We start from the raw sequence: 17,349 nt of genomic DNA, 5'->3' as shown, positions 1-17,349 counted from the left end.
CATTCGCCCATCTTCAACAAAAACAATTATTGAAATAGTCACTTCAATAATAAAAACAAAAAACTTTTGAATGTTATGGGACATAAGAAAGAACAAAAACAAGACTTAGTAAATCAGTTATGTAGACCTACTTAACTATGACTATAAAAAGTTAGTTATGTATTATAATTTTTAATTTTTTTTTTAATTTTTTTATGATAGTCACAGAGAGAGAGAGAGAGAGAGGCAAAGACACAGGCAGAGGGAGAAGCAGGCTCCATGCACCGGGAGCCTGATGTGGGATTCGATCCTGGGTCTCCAGGATCGCGCCCTGGGCCAAAGGCAGGCGCTAAACCGCTGTGCCACCCAGGGATCCCATGTATTATAATTTTAAGACTAAAATTACAGATTGCAATAAAAACAGAGAGCCAGGTTTTCAATGGGTGGTTGAAACATGTTTAGGATCCTTGTCCTGTTCAAGTGAAGGATTTTATATTTTTAGAAGTATGTTATTAAAAGTGCAGTTAATCCCTGAACAATGAGAGGCTTAGGAGTGCTGACCCTTACACAGCTGAATAATCTACATATTTTTTTTGACTCCCCAATACATAACTATGATAGTCTATTGCTGATAGAAATCTTATTGATAATATAAGTGACTGAATAACATATTTTGTATGTTTATATATTACATACAGTTTTCCTACAATAAAGTAAGTGATAGAAAAGAAAATATTAAGAAACTCATAAGGAAAAGAAAATGCACTGACAGTACTGTACTGTATTTATTTTTTTTTAAATCAACATGTAAGTGGACCCACACTGTTCAAACACATGTTGTTTAAGGGCCAACCGTATATGTTAAAAAATTTTGTGCTAAATAACCAAGGGAATTGCCTAACTAAAATATAATCTGTTGTTACTAAATCAAAACAGAATTAAGAGAGTAAAATGCAGTAAAAACATTCATCTGGACATAGGAAGGTGGAAAAAATAAAAGAAGTTAAGGCAGTGGAAAGCAATTTAAAATAGAAAACATCATACAATAGTAGAAATAAATGAAAATATATTAATAACAATGGGTATTTAGAGATTAATTTGTTTATCCCTCCCAAATGATTTAGAAATTCTGCCACATACTGCATAAATGTCACATCTGAAACAAAACTACCTAAAAATGTTTAAAATCAAGGAATAGAATGAGCTAATGTATGAAACTGACCTAAGAATGTTGATGCAAAAATTTGAATAACATGCAAATGAGAACTAAAAGCAGAATTCCTTAAAATGAATAAATCATATTACATAATAATGAAAGAGAAAAGTGACAAGATAGCATTCAAATACATAAAGCAAAACTGTCGGCATTATTTTACAATTAATTTAGTAAGTTCATTTTCAAATTCAGAGATTTTTTTAACTTAATTTTTTTGTAAACTGAGAGTTCTTGCTTACAAACAATTAAGCAAGGAAAAAGAAGACTTGATTACCACAGTTAACAACCCTAATTAATATATATGTACATATGGCCAATTTACATAAATAAATTACATAATAGATTTCAAAGGATATCTCAAGCTATTTCAAATAATTGATAGCACATATATACCACACTGTCTGACCGTAAATCAATTAAATCTGAAATCCACAATTAAGGTTTCTTTTCCCCCAAACACAAATGTTTGCAAACTTATAAAAACATTACTAACTAATATATGGGCAAATCAAAATGGAAATTACCAAATATTTAGAAATGAATGAAAATGAAAGTACTTATGAATAACAACTCTTGGGATACAACTAAAGTCATTCAAAGGTAGAAGCACAGCTTAAAAGTATGTATGCATTGACTTCGAGAAGCCAGGAAAATAATAGAGTATAGTAACACTGGATAAAAAATATGTAATACAAGGATACATGGGCATCAATGAAACTGAAAGCACAGAAACAACAGAAAGGAGCACAAAACTACAACCAGATTTTCTGTAAATCTAAATAAAAATATGTATTTCTCTACCAACATAAATCATGGGAAAATGTACAAATAGGTAATATTAAGAATTAATAAATACAAAGAGAATAAAATATCTTTAAAATATAAGAGAATATTATAAAAAAATTATGATGAATTTGAAAACTTATATGAAATAATTTATTGCCTAACTAAATAATTATCAAAATTAATTTGAGTAGAGATAGAAATTCTTAATAAAACTACAAATATTTATGTCATTGGGCTAGTAATAAAAGATATTTTCCTTAAAAATAAAAAGGAGGGCAGTCCTAGTCGCTCAGCAGTTTAGCGCTGCCTTCAGCCCAAGGTGGGATCCTGGAGACCCAGGATCGAGTTCCATGTCGGGCTCCCTGCATGGAACCTGCTTCTCCCTCTGCCTGTGTCTCTGCCTCTCTCTCTCTCTATGTCTCTCATGCATAAATAAATAAATAAATAAATAAATAAATAAAATCTTTAAAAAAAGGAAAAAGACAACAGAGGTAGATAGTTTTGCTATTGAGTTTGAACACAACTTCAAGGCAGAAATGATGACTTTCTTATTCAAATTCTCTCAGTTAAAAATAGAGAAGCATAACATCCAAATCACTTATCAGGAGTGTATAACTTGATTGCAAAATAAAAAAGGACTATGCAATAAAAGAAAACTATAGGCAAATTTTATTAACATAGATGCAAAATTTCTAAATAAAATTCTAGGAAATATACTTTGGTATAATGAAAAATGTATCACGATTAAGTAGTATATCTTAGGAATCCAAGGGTTATTCATCATCAGAAAAATCTATTTATATTACCTGCCATAGATAAAAAAGAGAAAAGAAACATGGTTTTTTAAAGAGATATTCAAAAGCATTTGAAAAATTCAACACTCACAAATAAAAAGTTTCTAAACTAATGGGGAACACAAGGAAAAGGATATAATGTGAATTAAAAAAAAAAAAAACTCTACGAATAGCCTTCATTATATACCCAATAGTGATACTCTTTAAATATTCCCATTAAATTGAGAACCATGAAGGAAAACCCACTTTCCCTATCTCTATGCTTTAGTCAATTCAACAAGAAATATGAAATGAATTCTTGTTCATTATTGATAATCCAAGAGAACCAGGAACTATTAAAACCAATAAAAGAGATTAACATGTTTGCTGGAGCAACGTCAACACAGAGACGTTCTTAGTGTGCAAAAATAACCAATTTTATAAAAGATTTAAAAATAAAACTCCTTAACTAGAAATATAGGTATAAGGTTACAAAGTATAAATTAAACAAAAGATGTGTATGTTTGCTATGGAGAAAAAAATCACAAAGGGTATATAATGAGCATAACAGATAACTTGAAACATAAAGAAATCCCTTACGGATAGAAAGTCTAATACATTCTTCCCTTAAATAAACTGTAAGCTACTGTGAGGATTCCCTTGGAGCCCTTATCCAGATCAGAATTTTCCTCTTAATTATCCTCTTACTCAGTGGGGTTCCCAAGAGACATTTTTGTACTAAGTGACCATGTCCCCTACAGATGACATCTAACCAAGATAATAACAAAGGGCAAGGTGGTAGGAGAGGATTTCCACATAGAGTAGGAGATAGGGGTCCAATGCCTTTAGAAATAAGAAAATAATAAAAATGACTAAATTACTTACATTTTTATAATCACCATAAATCAGCAATTTGAAAAATCTCAAGAAAATATTCTGTTCCTCCTCCTAAATCATTTGTTGTTCTAAGGGCTAAACCAGTGTTGTGGTTAGTGGTAAATTACTACTGGTAGTTATGATAATAATATATATAAGCTTTTAAAAAATATATATAAGCTTTTGATTTAGCACAATGCTGCTTTTATCTTTAACATTGTACTTTAAGTGAATTTAATTTTTTATTTAATTTTAATTTTTTAAAAAGATTTTATTTAGGGACACCGGTGTGGCTTAGTGGTTGAGCGTCTGTTTTCAGCTCAGGGCATGATCCTGTAGTCCAGGGACTGAGTCCCACATCAGGCTCCCTGCATGGAGTCTACTTTTCTCTCTGCCTGTGTCTCTGCCTCTCTTTCTGTGTCTCTCATGAATAAATAAAAAATCTAAAAAATAAAAATCTAAAAAAAAAAGATTTTATTTATTTTATTTTAGAGAGAGAGAGAGTGTGTGCACAAGCAGGGGGAGGGACAGAGGGACATGCAGACTCCCTGCTGAGTGCGGAGCCTGAGGACTCTGGGAAACAGTTAGGGGGCTTGGTGGGGGGATCTACTTGGGGCTCCATCTCAGAACCCTGAGATCATGACCTAAGCTGAAGTCAGACACTTAACCGACTAAGCTACCCAAGGACCCCAGAATGTAATTTTTAAAAATCCCCCTGTAAGCAATGGTTCTCAAAGTAAGTGGATTCAGCTACATGCATTTTTTTATCTCTTTCTTCTTTTATATGAAGAGTGCATGTACTTGAGCAGGTGGGGAGGGGCAGAGAGAGAGGGAGAGAAAGAAACTTAAGCAGGCTCCATGCCCAGCACAGAGCCCTAGCAGGGCTCCATCTCAGGGTCCTGAGATCATGACCTAAGTGGATATCAAGAGTTAGACTCTCTTAACTGACTGAGCCACCCAGGCACTCCTACATGCACTTGTTTCTAAATGAGAGGTGAAAATAGTTCAAAATCTCTTCACTTAGAATCCATGACTATGACCCTGAGTACTATATATTTCTATATTTCAACGGCTGATTAAAGTTAAACAATGATAGTAGAGTGTACGATGATTGTAAAAGCCAAAAAATAGAACTTGAATTACTTTAATTTTACCTAAGTGACCACAAGATGTTATTTCTTTAAACTGTTCGGTTGCAGACACATCTAAAAGCCACTCGGATCAATCTTAAAGACTGAGTCAATAGATTTTCAATTTCAGGAATTTAGCATCAAATGGAATTTTTGTGAAGCTCTGCCTAACTTTTGAGCATACTTTGGAATTCTCTAAGCATTTTGTAATACCTCTTGTTTCATATAAATAAATTTTAGAAATTAAAGTTAATGAAGAAGTGATTTCATGAGCTTTAAACAAAGATAGACTAATAAATCTAGCTCTGTTGTCTACTGAACATGATCAGGAGAAAGATGAATTTCTACATCATGACACAATATGTAGAAGATTCAAAGACAGAAAATGTAATGTTCTTATTCTTTATTGAGACAGAGTAATATGTGGGTATAAATGTTTTATCTTTTTCAAACTAAATATTAATGTAGTTAAAATTATTGATTCATTATTGTATCTCCTTTGTAGACTGATATTTGTTTTATTTTATACATATTTGCTTAAAATTTTTGCTGGCATTATATATACAAATAACAATCTTTTTTTTTTTTTCCCCACAGCCTGCAAATTTCTCTGGCCATTATTACTATTTGTTTCATTTCTTGATGACTACTAAAAATAGTTTGGTATATAAGAGGAGGGAGATCTTAAAAATTATTCTCTCTACATGTCAACTACATCTGCTATGTTGCTGTTAGAAACCAGAACAAAGATGAAAGATGTTCCATTGTAATTTCTCTCCCTGGAATTGTTGTATTTGGACTTCAAATTCCAGTTCTCACACCTCTCAAATGAGTACATGCACATTCATGACAGATTAGGGAGGAGGTATCATTTTCTCTTGTGTACAGTTAATAAAAACAGTATTCAGACCGCAGATGAGCTGAGAGAAGTGGATTAGATTCCTGGTGCCTTTTAGTTTTTGATTCCAAGTCCTGTCTGAGACTTTTTTTCATGAGAATAATTTTTTTAAGTTATATATTCCCTCATTTCTTCCTAAAGAGCTGGGGATGGCTTCTATTTCATGGAAACAGATGACAACAAAGGTACTTGAACTCTAAAGCCTAGAGAATTTGCAGAATGGGGAATGTATTTTAGAACCCGGAGGGAGGAAGCTGCAGAGTGGCTTTGTCCATGGGGTTTGGGGAGAGAGAAGACTGGGATGGGGACACTGCACTATGTCTGTCCTTCTGCCCAGATCCCTACAAGAGTATTTCTATCTTCACAGAGACATAAGTTAGTTTTACAAGGAAATCTGTAGGACAAGGAACCCTTTGCATAACAATTTGGAAGCCAGCTGACAAAATGAGATTTGGTCTGCCACATTGTAGCCTACTTAGACATAATTGAATATTTGGCATTGTACTTTCAGGCATTACTTCACATTTTTCATTAATATTTGTCTTTGTATCTAGCTGCCTATACGTTTGTTCACTGACAAATACAGATACATTGAGTTGTCGCTATGTGTAGTAAAATCTAAATCTAGGGTAACACATTCCTATTTTCTCCCATGGTTTATATTTGTTCATATGAATCTTATACTCTTCGCTAGTAATAATAATGCTTTAAGGTGTGATTGGTAAACAACCAGTTGACTTTCTTCTAAAGCACAGTACACAAATTTGAAGGCATAAATATTGTTTTTCAGAACTTGCAAAATGGTATTTTATCCTTCATTGACAAGAGAACAAAGGATTTCTATTTCTGGGCTCCTAGCTATCCTGTCAGAGAAGAAAATGAATTCACTGCACTGGGGTGCTGTCTGTTCTTTGGAAATAATAAAATCAGAAATAACTAATAGTTGACTAAAGTTACTTACTGAAATGCATGCCTGAATACACAAGGACTAAGTTCCAAACATATTGGACTTTCTTCTGTATTACTGCTTTTCTCAAGAGTAATATTTCTATATAAATCAGCCATTTTTCTTAGTTCACTCAACAACAGAAAAAAAATGTACGTATCACTGGGTCAGTCATGTTAGTAAAAATGGGAAGGAAGCCAGCTATTGTCTAATGTCTATAGGAGTATAAAACCAATACTGGCCCCACGTTCTCCCCTTGAAAATGTATAATTTTGATGAAGGTAAAATTTGATATTTTTAATCACTTACTTCAATCTGCTGTGTTTCACTGTTCGGCTCTCCTTAGACCCTGAGTCACTTGGTCAGTGTTTAATCATTGTCAAGTTAGGATGGTATGTTACTACCTCACATAAGTTCCAAGTGTTTTAAGTATTTTATGTCAAATCTCTGACTCTAGAATTAAATACTTTATTTTTTTAAAAATAGGATTGAAGGAGAGTAGGGGTGGGGGACTTGGGGATCAGTTTCCTTAATGCCCTTAACTACCATCTATTCTGTTCATGGTTGAGGTTGGCCTTCAATGAGATGCCTCAGTGATGCTGGGGGAAAAGAACAAGTAGGTGGTGGTTGTTCTCCACGGAACCACACTAAAAGCACAGAAAGGAACAGAGCAATGACATGGTGAGGGTGATCTAAAAATCAGTGGTCAAACAATATAAGCAATTCAGGAAATAAAGCTATTAACATTTTGGCTTCTTCTAGTGAAAATCTACTCTCATCTCCAGGACCCACTGTGTGTATTGGGCTGCTTACATTAGATTTTAAGAACATGAAGTTGGTCTCTGCAACTTCACAAACCTTTATTTCTGCTTTAGCATCTGAAGTTTGTATCATCTGACTTACTCCTCGTATTATAAATCTTTGTGCCTAATGGGTTTTTATGCTTAATTATAAAAAAAAACATTAATCTCCATTAACTATTATTACTTATCATTCCTGTAAATGATAGTGAAGGAAGATAGAGCTAAAATTTTAAGCTGAAAAAACTCCAGAGTTTTGGTCCCTGATAGGATTGGATGGAGCAAGTGAGTGTGTTTTGAGGGAATGACAGAAATAATATCCTAGTTTTCTGGGGTGGATGGAATCACAGGAGGGAGAAGTCCACTGAAATATATGGAGAGATTTTTGAATAATTTTACAACTTCACAGTTATGCCAAGGGATGACCTGTGTAGACCATTTGATCTGAATTTCTTTTTTTTTGGGGGGGGGGTTGTGTTCAACAACTTATCAGTTGCATATAACACCCAGTGCCCATCACATCACATGCCCTCCTTAATGTCCATCACCCAGTTACCCCAACCCCCATCCATCTCCCCTCCAGCAACTCTGTTTCCTAATTAAGAGTCTCTCATGGTTTTTCTCTCTCACTTAGAAATCTTCACTTAGCCAGTACTATACCTCAAATAATGCTTTTTTGTTTTCAAACAGGAGTATTTTGCTTTTAAATAAATGTTTAAGTCCCAGCTTCCCACTCCAGATTTCTGTCCCAACAGAGCTGCACGCAGTAGTCCCTACTTATAGTAGAAGGCCCCAGAGGACCGGCCTCATTGAATAGAAAGAGACACCCTTCCTTGGCCACCATCTGAATGGCCCAGATTTCCTATGAGGTAACGAATTGGTTGACAGGGTCTGGGTGGGTAGGAGCAGAAAACTCTTCTAAAATGTGACCCAGGTAAGCCTAGAGTGTCATTGGTATTTTGCTTATGGACGTTTAGAAAATTAGTTCTGGTTTCTTGATGTTTAAGCTGCTTGCCACTTAATGCTCCCTCTAAAAGCATCTCAAAGTGAAGAGTCGCATAAATCTTAGAAATCATCCCATTCTACCTCTTTTGTAAAATAACAGCTTTATTGTCATCCCACCTTTTTATATGATTTATATCTCACCTCTACAGAAGTTTCTGTGTTTTGAAAGGTCAACAGCTCTTGATAACATATTCTTTTCTTGGTTCATATTCTCTTCCCAGAGGATGAGAAAGTTAGAAACTCCTTCTGGATATTTATCCTCTTTATTAAAATACGTAGTCAACAGAAGTTTTTGAAACTCATCTAGGTGCTATTCTTGCGTATAAGTACAAAGATAACCTCCCACTTTGTGGTTGCACTCTACTGCCTTGTTTCTTACCCTCTAAATTTCTTCACTGGCTGTTTTCAAACAAAATTTATTTAAGTATTTAAAACTGCTTTCATCTCCCTTGGACTCTCATCTTCTTAAGGCTAGTCACCCTAAACCCTTAAATTGTTTCTCACACAGCATGATTTTCACTCTTTCTAATATCTTGGTCATTCTTCATGACTTTTGTGTCCATATAGAACAGAGTAATAATTGATTACAACCTCTTATGAAAAGAGCGATACTTCCACACCCTTATATTCTAGTTGTTTTTACACATACTCTACCATAAACTAAATTTCTATTAGCCTTTTTTGTAGCCACAGTGCAAGGTGGATTAACATTGAGCTTGCTGTTTATTAATATGATTATGTTTTTACCTATCTCTGTCTCACTTTAACTGTAAAGGTTTGATCTTTTAAACCCATTTGCTGTCCCCACATTTATCTCGGTGAAAGTTCAGGCAATTAGATTCAGCTGATTGCTCAGGATTGCCATGATCTTTTCAGATTTTTATTTTGTCATCTAATACAGTCACTTTCTTTTTCAAAAGCAGGCTACTCACTGATTTTCCGAGCATAAATCTTCTTTATTGTTATATAGATTATGATAAAAATATTCATGTCACAATGTCAAGAACTATCCCTTGAGGTTCGCAGCAATCTAGTAATAAATACTTTTTAAGCTTGGTTATTCAGTTATCAATCTGTAAGTGTAGAGGGTACTTAGAAGGTCTTCCTTTTAAATAAAAGCTATTAAATTGCATAGTAAAAAAAATATGGGACTCGATCTCTCTCTCTCTCTCTCTCTGTCTTTCTCTCTCTCTATATATATTGATCTATCAATCTATCGATCTATCTAATAATCTGGTACAAGTGGAAAATTAAATGACTGGTAAGATGTGCTTTCAGTAAATCTGTGCTGGCTCCCAACAATCACTGCTTCTTTTCTTAGCGACTTTTGAATAATCTCTTTGAGTTCATAAATCTACAATTCTTAGAATTTCAAACAATTACCTTTCTCCAGATTTCTAGAATCTCTCATATTCACTACACTCTCTTGAAGAGCACTTAGGGTTCGGCAGACTAATTTTTAAGTTCTCTCAGTAATTAGAAAATGTACAAAATAAGAAATAAGGTGATGTCATGATCAAAGTGAGTTTGGCATTTCAGTTCCAAGACAGAGGTGGATGAGGGTTTTTAGGAAGCCTAATGGGAAGACTATTGGAACGAAGTGATCCAGCCTTCTGCTTTTGGACATCCTTCCATTTTTCATCTACTCTACAAAGAAACTAACTTAACCTGATTTTAAGGATCCCTGGGAAAAATCTATTGCAAAGAGTTAGAGAAAAGTCAGGTGATGTAAGAACTCAAGGATTAGACTTGACACATTCATGACTTCGATTTTCATTAGCTTCAGTCCATTAAGCAAGCATTTGCCAGTGTAATATTGTATGCATAAAACAACTGAAATATTCATTAAGTGGGAAAAATGACTAAGGATGCAGGCCAACCATTTCTCCTAGAAAGTTTTGCTTCAGGAATACAGCTCACCGGGGTCCACTGCTTTGCCGTTTAATTTTTTTTGAATTTAAGGTTTTTAAATATCTGTGCCTCAGAAGGCAAATATATTTAAATGTTTATGGTGGAAATTATTTTTCCTTGGAGCAAACAGTTGAAATATTGGGTTTTCAAATATTTTTCATAGGAGGTTCTGACCTCTATGATTCAAGTCATCATACAGAGCCAGTCCACTTATGTTTTAAGTAGAGATACTTCCTCTGATAAGTCAGTTTGATTCAGTGTCCCACAACATCCTTTCACGAAAGAAACAAGATAGTTTTTCAACTTCAAGATAGTGTTCAATCTAGCAAGCATTCCGCTAGACATTCTGAGGGGAAAAGCAAGATACGTTACTGCCTTCAGATTTACAATGTAATGGAGAGGTTAGATATAAACAGACATTAGTATAAAACAAGGTAAAATAATTAAATGGAAAAATAATGATCTGAGTAAAATTAGGGGTCAATTTAAAATTAGAGAAATATTGCATGTTCTGGTGAAATCATGTTTTAGATGAAATGTGACAGGTAGATATAGTGGGTATAATTCCAATTGTATGGAAGAAACCCATGATGGCAGAAAACACTGGATCTGGAATCAGGAAATATGAATTTGTTTGGATCTGCCACTCCACTAGATTTGTGATATTGCACAAGTCACTTTCCCAGTCTGAGGAATGTTTTATAATTTCTAAAATATTTCTGTATTTCTAATGCCATACTCTAAAAACAAAAGAGTATGAATATCACATGCAAAGATGTGAAAATAACAGTGTGACATGTTCAGGGAAGAGAGCTGTACCATCTAGTTTGGCTATATTTTACTAAGTAGGAAAAAAATATAAATGGAAAGATAAAGCCTTTCAAAGCCCTTCTGTGCAAAATGAAGAGTTTGTGAGAATGAAAGAGTCATGATTTTTAAATACCAGAAAAATTTACATATAATAAAATGCATCTATTTTAAAGATACAATTTAATTGATTTGAAATTTTTTCCATAAATCTCCAGTTTTCTTAATGCTCCTTAGTAATTAATCCCCTCCTTTAACTCCAAACTTTGGTCCTCTTTATCTATCTTGACTTTCCAAAACTGCAAATAAATAAAATTATACAGTATGCAGACTTTTGTGAATGACTTCTTTCTCTTAGCACAATATGTTTTCGATTTTTCTATGGTGTTATATGCGCCAGTAGTTCATTACTTTTCATTGCTGAGTAATAGTAGCTGTATGGCAATCACAATTTGTTTCCATTCATCAGCTGCTAAATATTTTGGTTGTTTACAGTTGGGAACTACTATGAATAAAGCTGCATGAAAATTCAAAGACAAGGCTTTGTGGGAATGTATGTTTTCATTTCTTTTGGGAAAATATCTAGGAATGAGATGGCTAGGTCTCATGGAAATTGTATGTCTAAATTTTGAAGAAACTGCCAATCTTTGTCCAAAGTGAATGTGCTATTTTCCAGTTCCAAAAGTCACATGTAAAAGCTCTAGCTTCTATTCTTCCTTGCCAATATCTGCTGACATTGTCAGAATTTTTAATATGTGTGTAGTTGTATCTCAATGTGATTTTAATTTGCATTACCCTAATGATTTATAATTGTATTATCCTTTTAATGTTTATTTGCCATATCTCTACTTGAGTGAAATGTGTTTTTTAAGTTTGGCTGATTTTTCAATTTTCTATTTGATTGAATTTGGATTATTAATAAATATTAGATTTTTAAAAATAAATTCCAGATAAAAGCTTTTTTTCAAATACATATTTGCCAAATACTCTAGTACTCTTCACTACATCATGCTTCTTAGATAATTTATCCATGCTCCTAATGTTCTTTCTATACTTAAAAACAAATTGATCATAATGGTCTGCCGGATTCTATCCAGCATAAGCAGAATTGAGTTTCTAGTCTGAACACCCAATTTGCTCAGTTACCATATGTAACCTGAATAAGCCTTGCCCTAACCTTGATCTCTACACTTTAGGGTCTTTCTGTGATGTCCATGTGTTGGCCATTTGCTATAGCCTTAAAATTAATTTTCATATAGACTGGATTTGAAATATCCAAAAGAAAGGTAGTTTTCAGGAGAACATAGTTTAAGTCAATGGGATGTCCAATCATTCATTCTATGAATAAATGAGAAAATACAAAAGAAGCTAAGAAAAATAAAATTTTCCTCTTTATCTTGACGATTGCATATATATATATTTTAATTGAGTTATTTTGAATGTTTCTGGGCTAGGGAAGGAGAATAAAGCCCAGTAAATTATTGTCAAATATAACTACTTTGTTTTTCTTCAAAGGATGTTAAGGATAAATTGAGAAGGTTTGATAGTTTTAATTTAAAAAAATATATTGTGTAATTCCAGATAGTGTGGATGATAAAGCTTTATTTTTTAGCTTCAGAGGTGGGAAAATGAGAATACTCTGAATACTGTTTTAGAAACTTGTTCCTCTGGACAGTGTAAATTGTATACCTCCAAAAAGAGGGACTGATGTGATGATGCCATCAAATTCTAGGATTTTAAATTACTTCCATGACAGGAAGGAGGCTGATAATTTCAAATTACTATAATTTAGTAATTTAAGGTGTATCTTACAAAAGCTGGATAAGAATAATGAACAACAGACTAGAAATGCTTTAAATGAAGTTTGTCTCTAAATACTCATTCAATTAGAATCATTAGCTATGAAGACAGTGGCATGAAAGAAACACCTATATCAGAAAGTAACATTTTATAAAATGTTTAACTTATTTAGTCAATTTGGCTCAGTTTCTTACATTTTTAAATGCAGTAAATTTTATTAATTGTTGGCGTTTCTCCATATCCAAATATCCTAGTTCTTCACTAAATAGTTACTAATATTAACTTGATTGTAAGATTTGAATTAACTACCTTCTCTACCACCTCCTTCATCTTCTCCATCTATTCAGCCTTTCTAATCCCTTTCTCAGGATTTTCTCTGATGCTATTCCCTAATCAATGATGTTCTCACCTATTCCTAAGGATACACTAACAATTTTATATACTTCATTCTCACTATTCCATAAAATCTTCCTTGTCTAGCAGAAGCAAAGTCATGAGAAATTCATGCTGTTCTCCTAATCATCAAGTCTAAGACATTTTCATTCCTCATTATCTTTTACTATCTACAGCATTTTAAGGTGTTACACCTCAACTTTGAAGTTCTCTTCCATGATGATGTCTGTCGTAGGCATGTCATAGTTTCTGCCCTTTTTTTATGAGTCCAGTTTAAGTGCCAACATCACTGATCATAGTCCTGCCTTAAGAAGCCCTGTAGAGTAACCATATATGTTTTATTCTCCTTGATATTGACCCTCATGGTATCTTTTTTGTCCCTAAGATGGACATCTTCGAAAGAGCAGCCAATCAATAGCAGGAGCGGTTGTACGGAGGGATACCCTGGTACAGAATGTGGGAGCAGAAGTCTCAAAGCAATATAAAATATGATTTGCGTAGAACATCTCCTCTGCATATATTATCACACAATCTGGCACTCTGTGAGATAAGTAGCAAAGGATTCGTGTATCCTAGATTCTGCTAAATATCACCTAATTAGAAGTAAAGTAAATTAAGCAGCTCTGTTACTACCCACGACTTCAAGCTGCTTAGATTTTTAATGCTGGGGTTAAAAGAGTTGAACAAAAATCTAAGGAAGAGTAGTAGGAGTTCTGGTCTATAGCATCAACTCTAGTCTAGGTGATATCAGCAAGAACAGGGAATTCAGTAATCCACAGAATACTTTTTGCTCCCATTCACCTTTTCAGTGCATGTCAGAGCAGTTTATTATAAATCTCCAGGTCATGACAGCATTGTTCCTACTTCCACAACTTTTACTTTTTGGTTCCTTCCACTAGAAAAGTCCTCAATTTCTCTTTTCTCTAGAAAATTTCTTATTCCTTAAGTTCTACCTCAAGTGCCATTTGTTTACTTGACTATTCCTATCCCTATCCCTGTGCTTTACTGCTTATAAACTCCCTTCCCATTGGTTCTTTTAGAATCCTTTGTCTCTTCTTTTTGGCTGGGTTCATAATTAATGCTTTGTGAAGTTTTTTAACTTTTTAAACTTATCCCAACTAAATTTCAGGTGCACTGAGAACCATGAACATATTTAATCTTATGTGTATCAGAGCAGAGAGAGAATATCAGTGAATTGACTGAATTAAACTGAAATTGATGATGTAACATCAACATGCCCAATAGGAACTATGTACAGAACACTTTGGGCTGGTGATTGGATTTTTCTTCAATACACCACCAACCCTACTAAAATCTTAAATCAACAAATATTATCTATTTTGCTACTGGTATAAATATTTGATATAAATTATTCTCTTCCCCCATCTCTGCCCATTGGTAGTACCCTCCCACACTGAGTCTGGACTGGATTTTCTTTGAACAACTTCCTCTGGCCATAAAAAGTTGGAAAGGACTTACACATCTACTTCTTGCTGCTTTTGGGAACTTGGAGACTGCCACGTGCAGAAGCACAGCAAGTTTTCAAGGATGAGAGACCATGTGGAGCAGAGTCAAGGCAACCTAACTGAGGCTTGGTAGCCCAACCAGCCTGCCAACTGGAAGGGAAGCTATCCTAGACCATTCATTCCGGCCAAGCTGATTCAGTCCAGGTGTCATCCAGTCTACCCACAGTATCATGAAAAATAATGAATGCTTGTTTTAAACCACTAATTTTTGGCACCACTTCTCAGCAAAAACTAACTGATTTCTGAAATCACAGCATGCAAAGGTAAGGACAATGCTTTTAAATTTTCCCTGCCCAGTGGTTTTGTGGGACCCAGCAGTTTTTAGGACAAAAATGACCAGACTGTACCTTAGTCACAGGTTGAAGAATTAGCTGTGTGCCAAGGGTCTGATTTGAGAAGCATACGGAAGGGCTCTTCTCTTCTGAAATGTTTGTTCTAGCCCAGAATTAATTGTTCCACTGCAGACTACCTAGGAGTGCAATATCACAAATTTAGTTCCACAGATTGTTCTGGTGAGTTTATTTAATAAGTATCTAATTCTTTTTTTGTTTTGTTTCAAAGATTTTATTTATTCATGAGAGACACACAGAGAGAGGCAAAGACATAGGCAGAGGGAGAAGCATGCTTCTAGCAGGGAACCCGATGTGGGACTTGGTTCCAGGACCTTGGGATCATGACCTGAGCCAAAGGCAGACACTCAACCACTGAGCCACCCAGGTACCCCTCAAGTATCTAATTCTTGAGAGAATAGGATATAGAATAGATTTCCTTCCTATTTTCTGTAAGAGTTCAGACAATTTTGGGATTAGCTATTCATTAATTTTGAGGTAGAACTGTTTCTATTACTGTCTTTTATATATTATGCTGATAAATTTTTCACAAGTCATTCAAATCTTTTTTTAAGTTATTCAAATCTTAAATGGTTATCAGACTGATTTATTTAAAATTTCTACTTATGCAAAATTTAGCCCTATACTTGATAGAAAACTTTCTATTCATTTATGCTTTCAAATTCATATTTTCTCTATATTCTAAGTGAAACCTATATATTTAGCCACTTATTTCATATTAATATCATTTATTTCTACAATTTTGTTCCTTGGTCAATTTTGTAGAAATTTGTCTGTTTCAATAGATTTTTCAAAGAACACTTGCTTTTAATTTTGTTGATTCTTATCTTTCCTTTTAATTTTAATTTCATTAGCATCTTATTTACTACTTTTTTTGTCTTCCTTTTAATTATAGTTGTTCCTTTAAATATCTTGTATTGAATATTTAGCATATTTAATTTTTTTTTCAAATATAAACCTTTGGTGTAAAATTTATTTCTAAATGGCGCTGGTTTTCACTCCACAAGTTTTGATGTGCTGTGATTATATCATACTCATTTTCAAATACTTTCTAGTTGCCATCAGGATGCAGTAATCTTTTTTGTTTCTTTGTTTTCCCCTAGACTTTTAAGCTTCTGTAAGATGTAAGCATCAGTGTATAATCAGTGACTTTTTCTATCAAAAAAATATGTACTTGTGGAATCTTATCCTGATTTTGCAAATATGATTCAATAAAATTAATGGTAAGGATTCTGGTATGACACTATTAACATTATGAAGCTTATTTGGTTTTTATTTAGAATTAAATTGAGTTCTACATCAAGAATAGAGTATGAAGATTCTACTTTTTTCAGTGCATCCAAATAAAGCGTGTGCTATTTGTTTTTTAGTATTTTAGGAGTGCACAACTGTGTGCCAAAGATTATAAGCAATGTTTCATTTACAGAATCTCATTTCTTTTTTTTTCATTCATGTTTACTAGTTCATTAAAGGATATGATAAAGGATATAAATTGAAATCCTCTCAAACAAAGGAGTTTCTGTCTTCTTGGAGCTTGGGGCCCAGTTTTGTGGCATGTGGAAGTGTTCTGTTTCCCCAAGGATGGAAGCTCTCTGAAAAAAGCTACATAATCTCATTTCATCCTGTATTTTTTTTCAAACTTATTTTAAGGATGTGGAAACTGAGACATGGAAATGTTAAGTACCTTTACAAAAACAGAAGGGTTGTACCTGGGGTAGAAATCCAAGCTAAATTACTTCAAAATCTCTGCTCTTAACTAAAATACTACTTTACTCCTTCTCAGAAACTATGTATAATTATGTTACTGTTCATATACAATTATCTAAATTCCAAGTTTTTTAATTAAATTGAACAATAAAATAGATTTTACCCCAGTAAGTAATAATGTAAGCATTCATCTATTGTTCATATTTAAGAAGATGTGTGTGTGTGCTAAAGAGGTGAAGAAAAAGTAATTTTTAAAAATGAAAGAGTAAAAAAAAAATAAAAATGAAAGAGCAGTAAAACAAAACTAAAAAGAAATCAGAGAGTACTTGGACCCTGACTTTGCCATCAATATTTTGAGTGATTAGTGGACTTCTGATAAGTTGTTTGAGTTCATGACAACTCCTTTTTTATAATGAGAGGTGGTGATTAAATAATCTCTCAGGTTC

At 33.7% G+C, this 17,349-nt stretch overlaps 1 long non-coding RNA gene across 3 annotated transcripts in view; it reads left to right on the top strand.

The window, feature by feature from the left end:
* LOC140635200 (uncharacterized) overlaps nt 1-17,133 on the top strand; it is a 107,743-nt gene extending 90,610 nt beyond the window's left edge. For all 3 annotated transcript variants that reach the window (XR_012032568.1, XR_012032567.1, XR_012032566.1), the window contains 3 exons: nt 14,723-15,109; nt 15,408-15,563; nt 16,659-17,133. This is a non-coding gene — a long non-coding RNA (uncharacterized lncRNA). The remainder of the gene's footprint in view (nt 1-14,722; nt 15,110-15,407; nt 15,564-16,658) is intronic.
* Nucleotides 17,134-17,349: the final 216 nt, after the last annotated feature.

The sequence above is a fragment of the Canis lupus genome, chromosome 6 (genome assembly GCF_048164855.1).
Source record: "Canis lupus baileyi chromosome 6, mCanLup2.hap1, whole genome shotgun sequence".
NCBI lineage: Eukaryota > Metazoa > Chordata > Mammalia > Carnivora > Canidae > Canis > Canis lupus.
The sequence above is the reverse complement of the archived record's forward strand: the minus strand, read 5'-3'. Positions and strand labels throughout refer to the sequence as shown.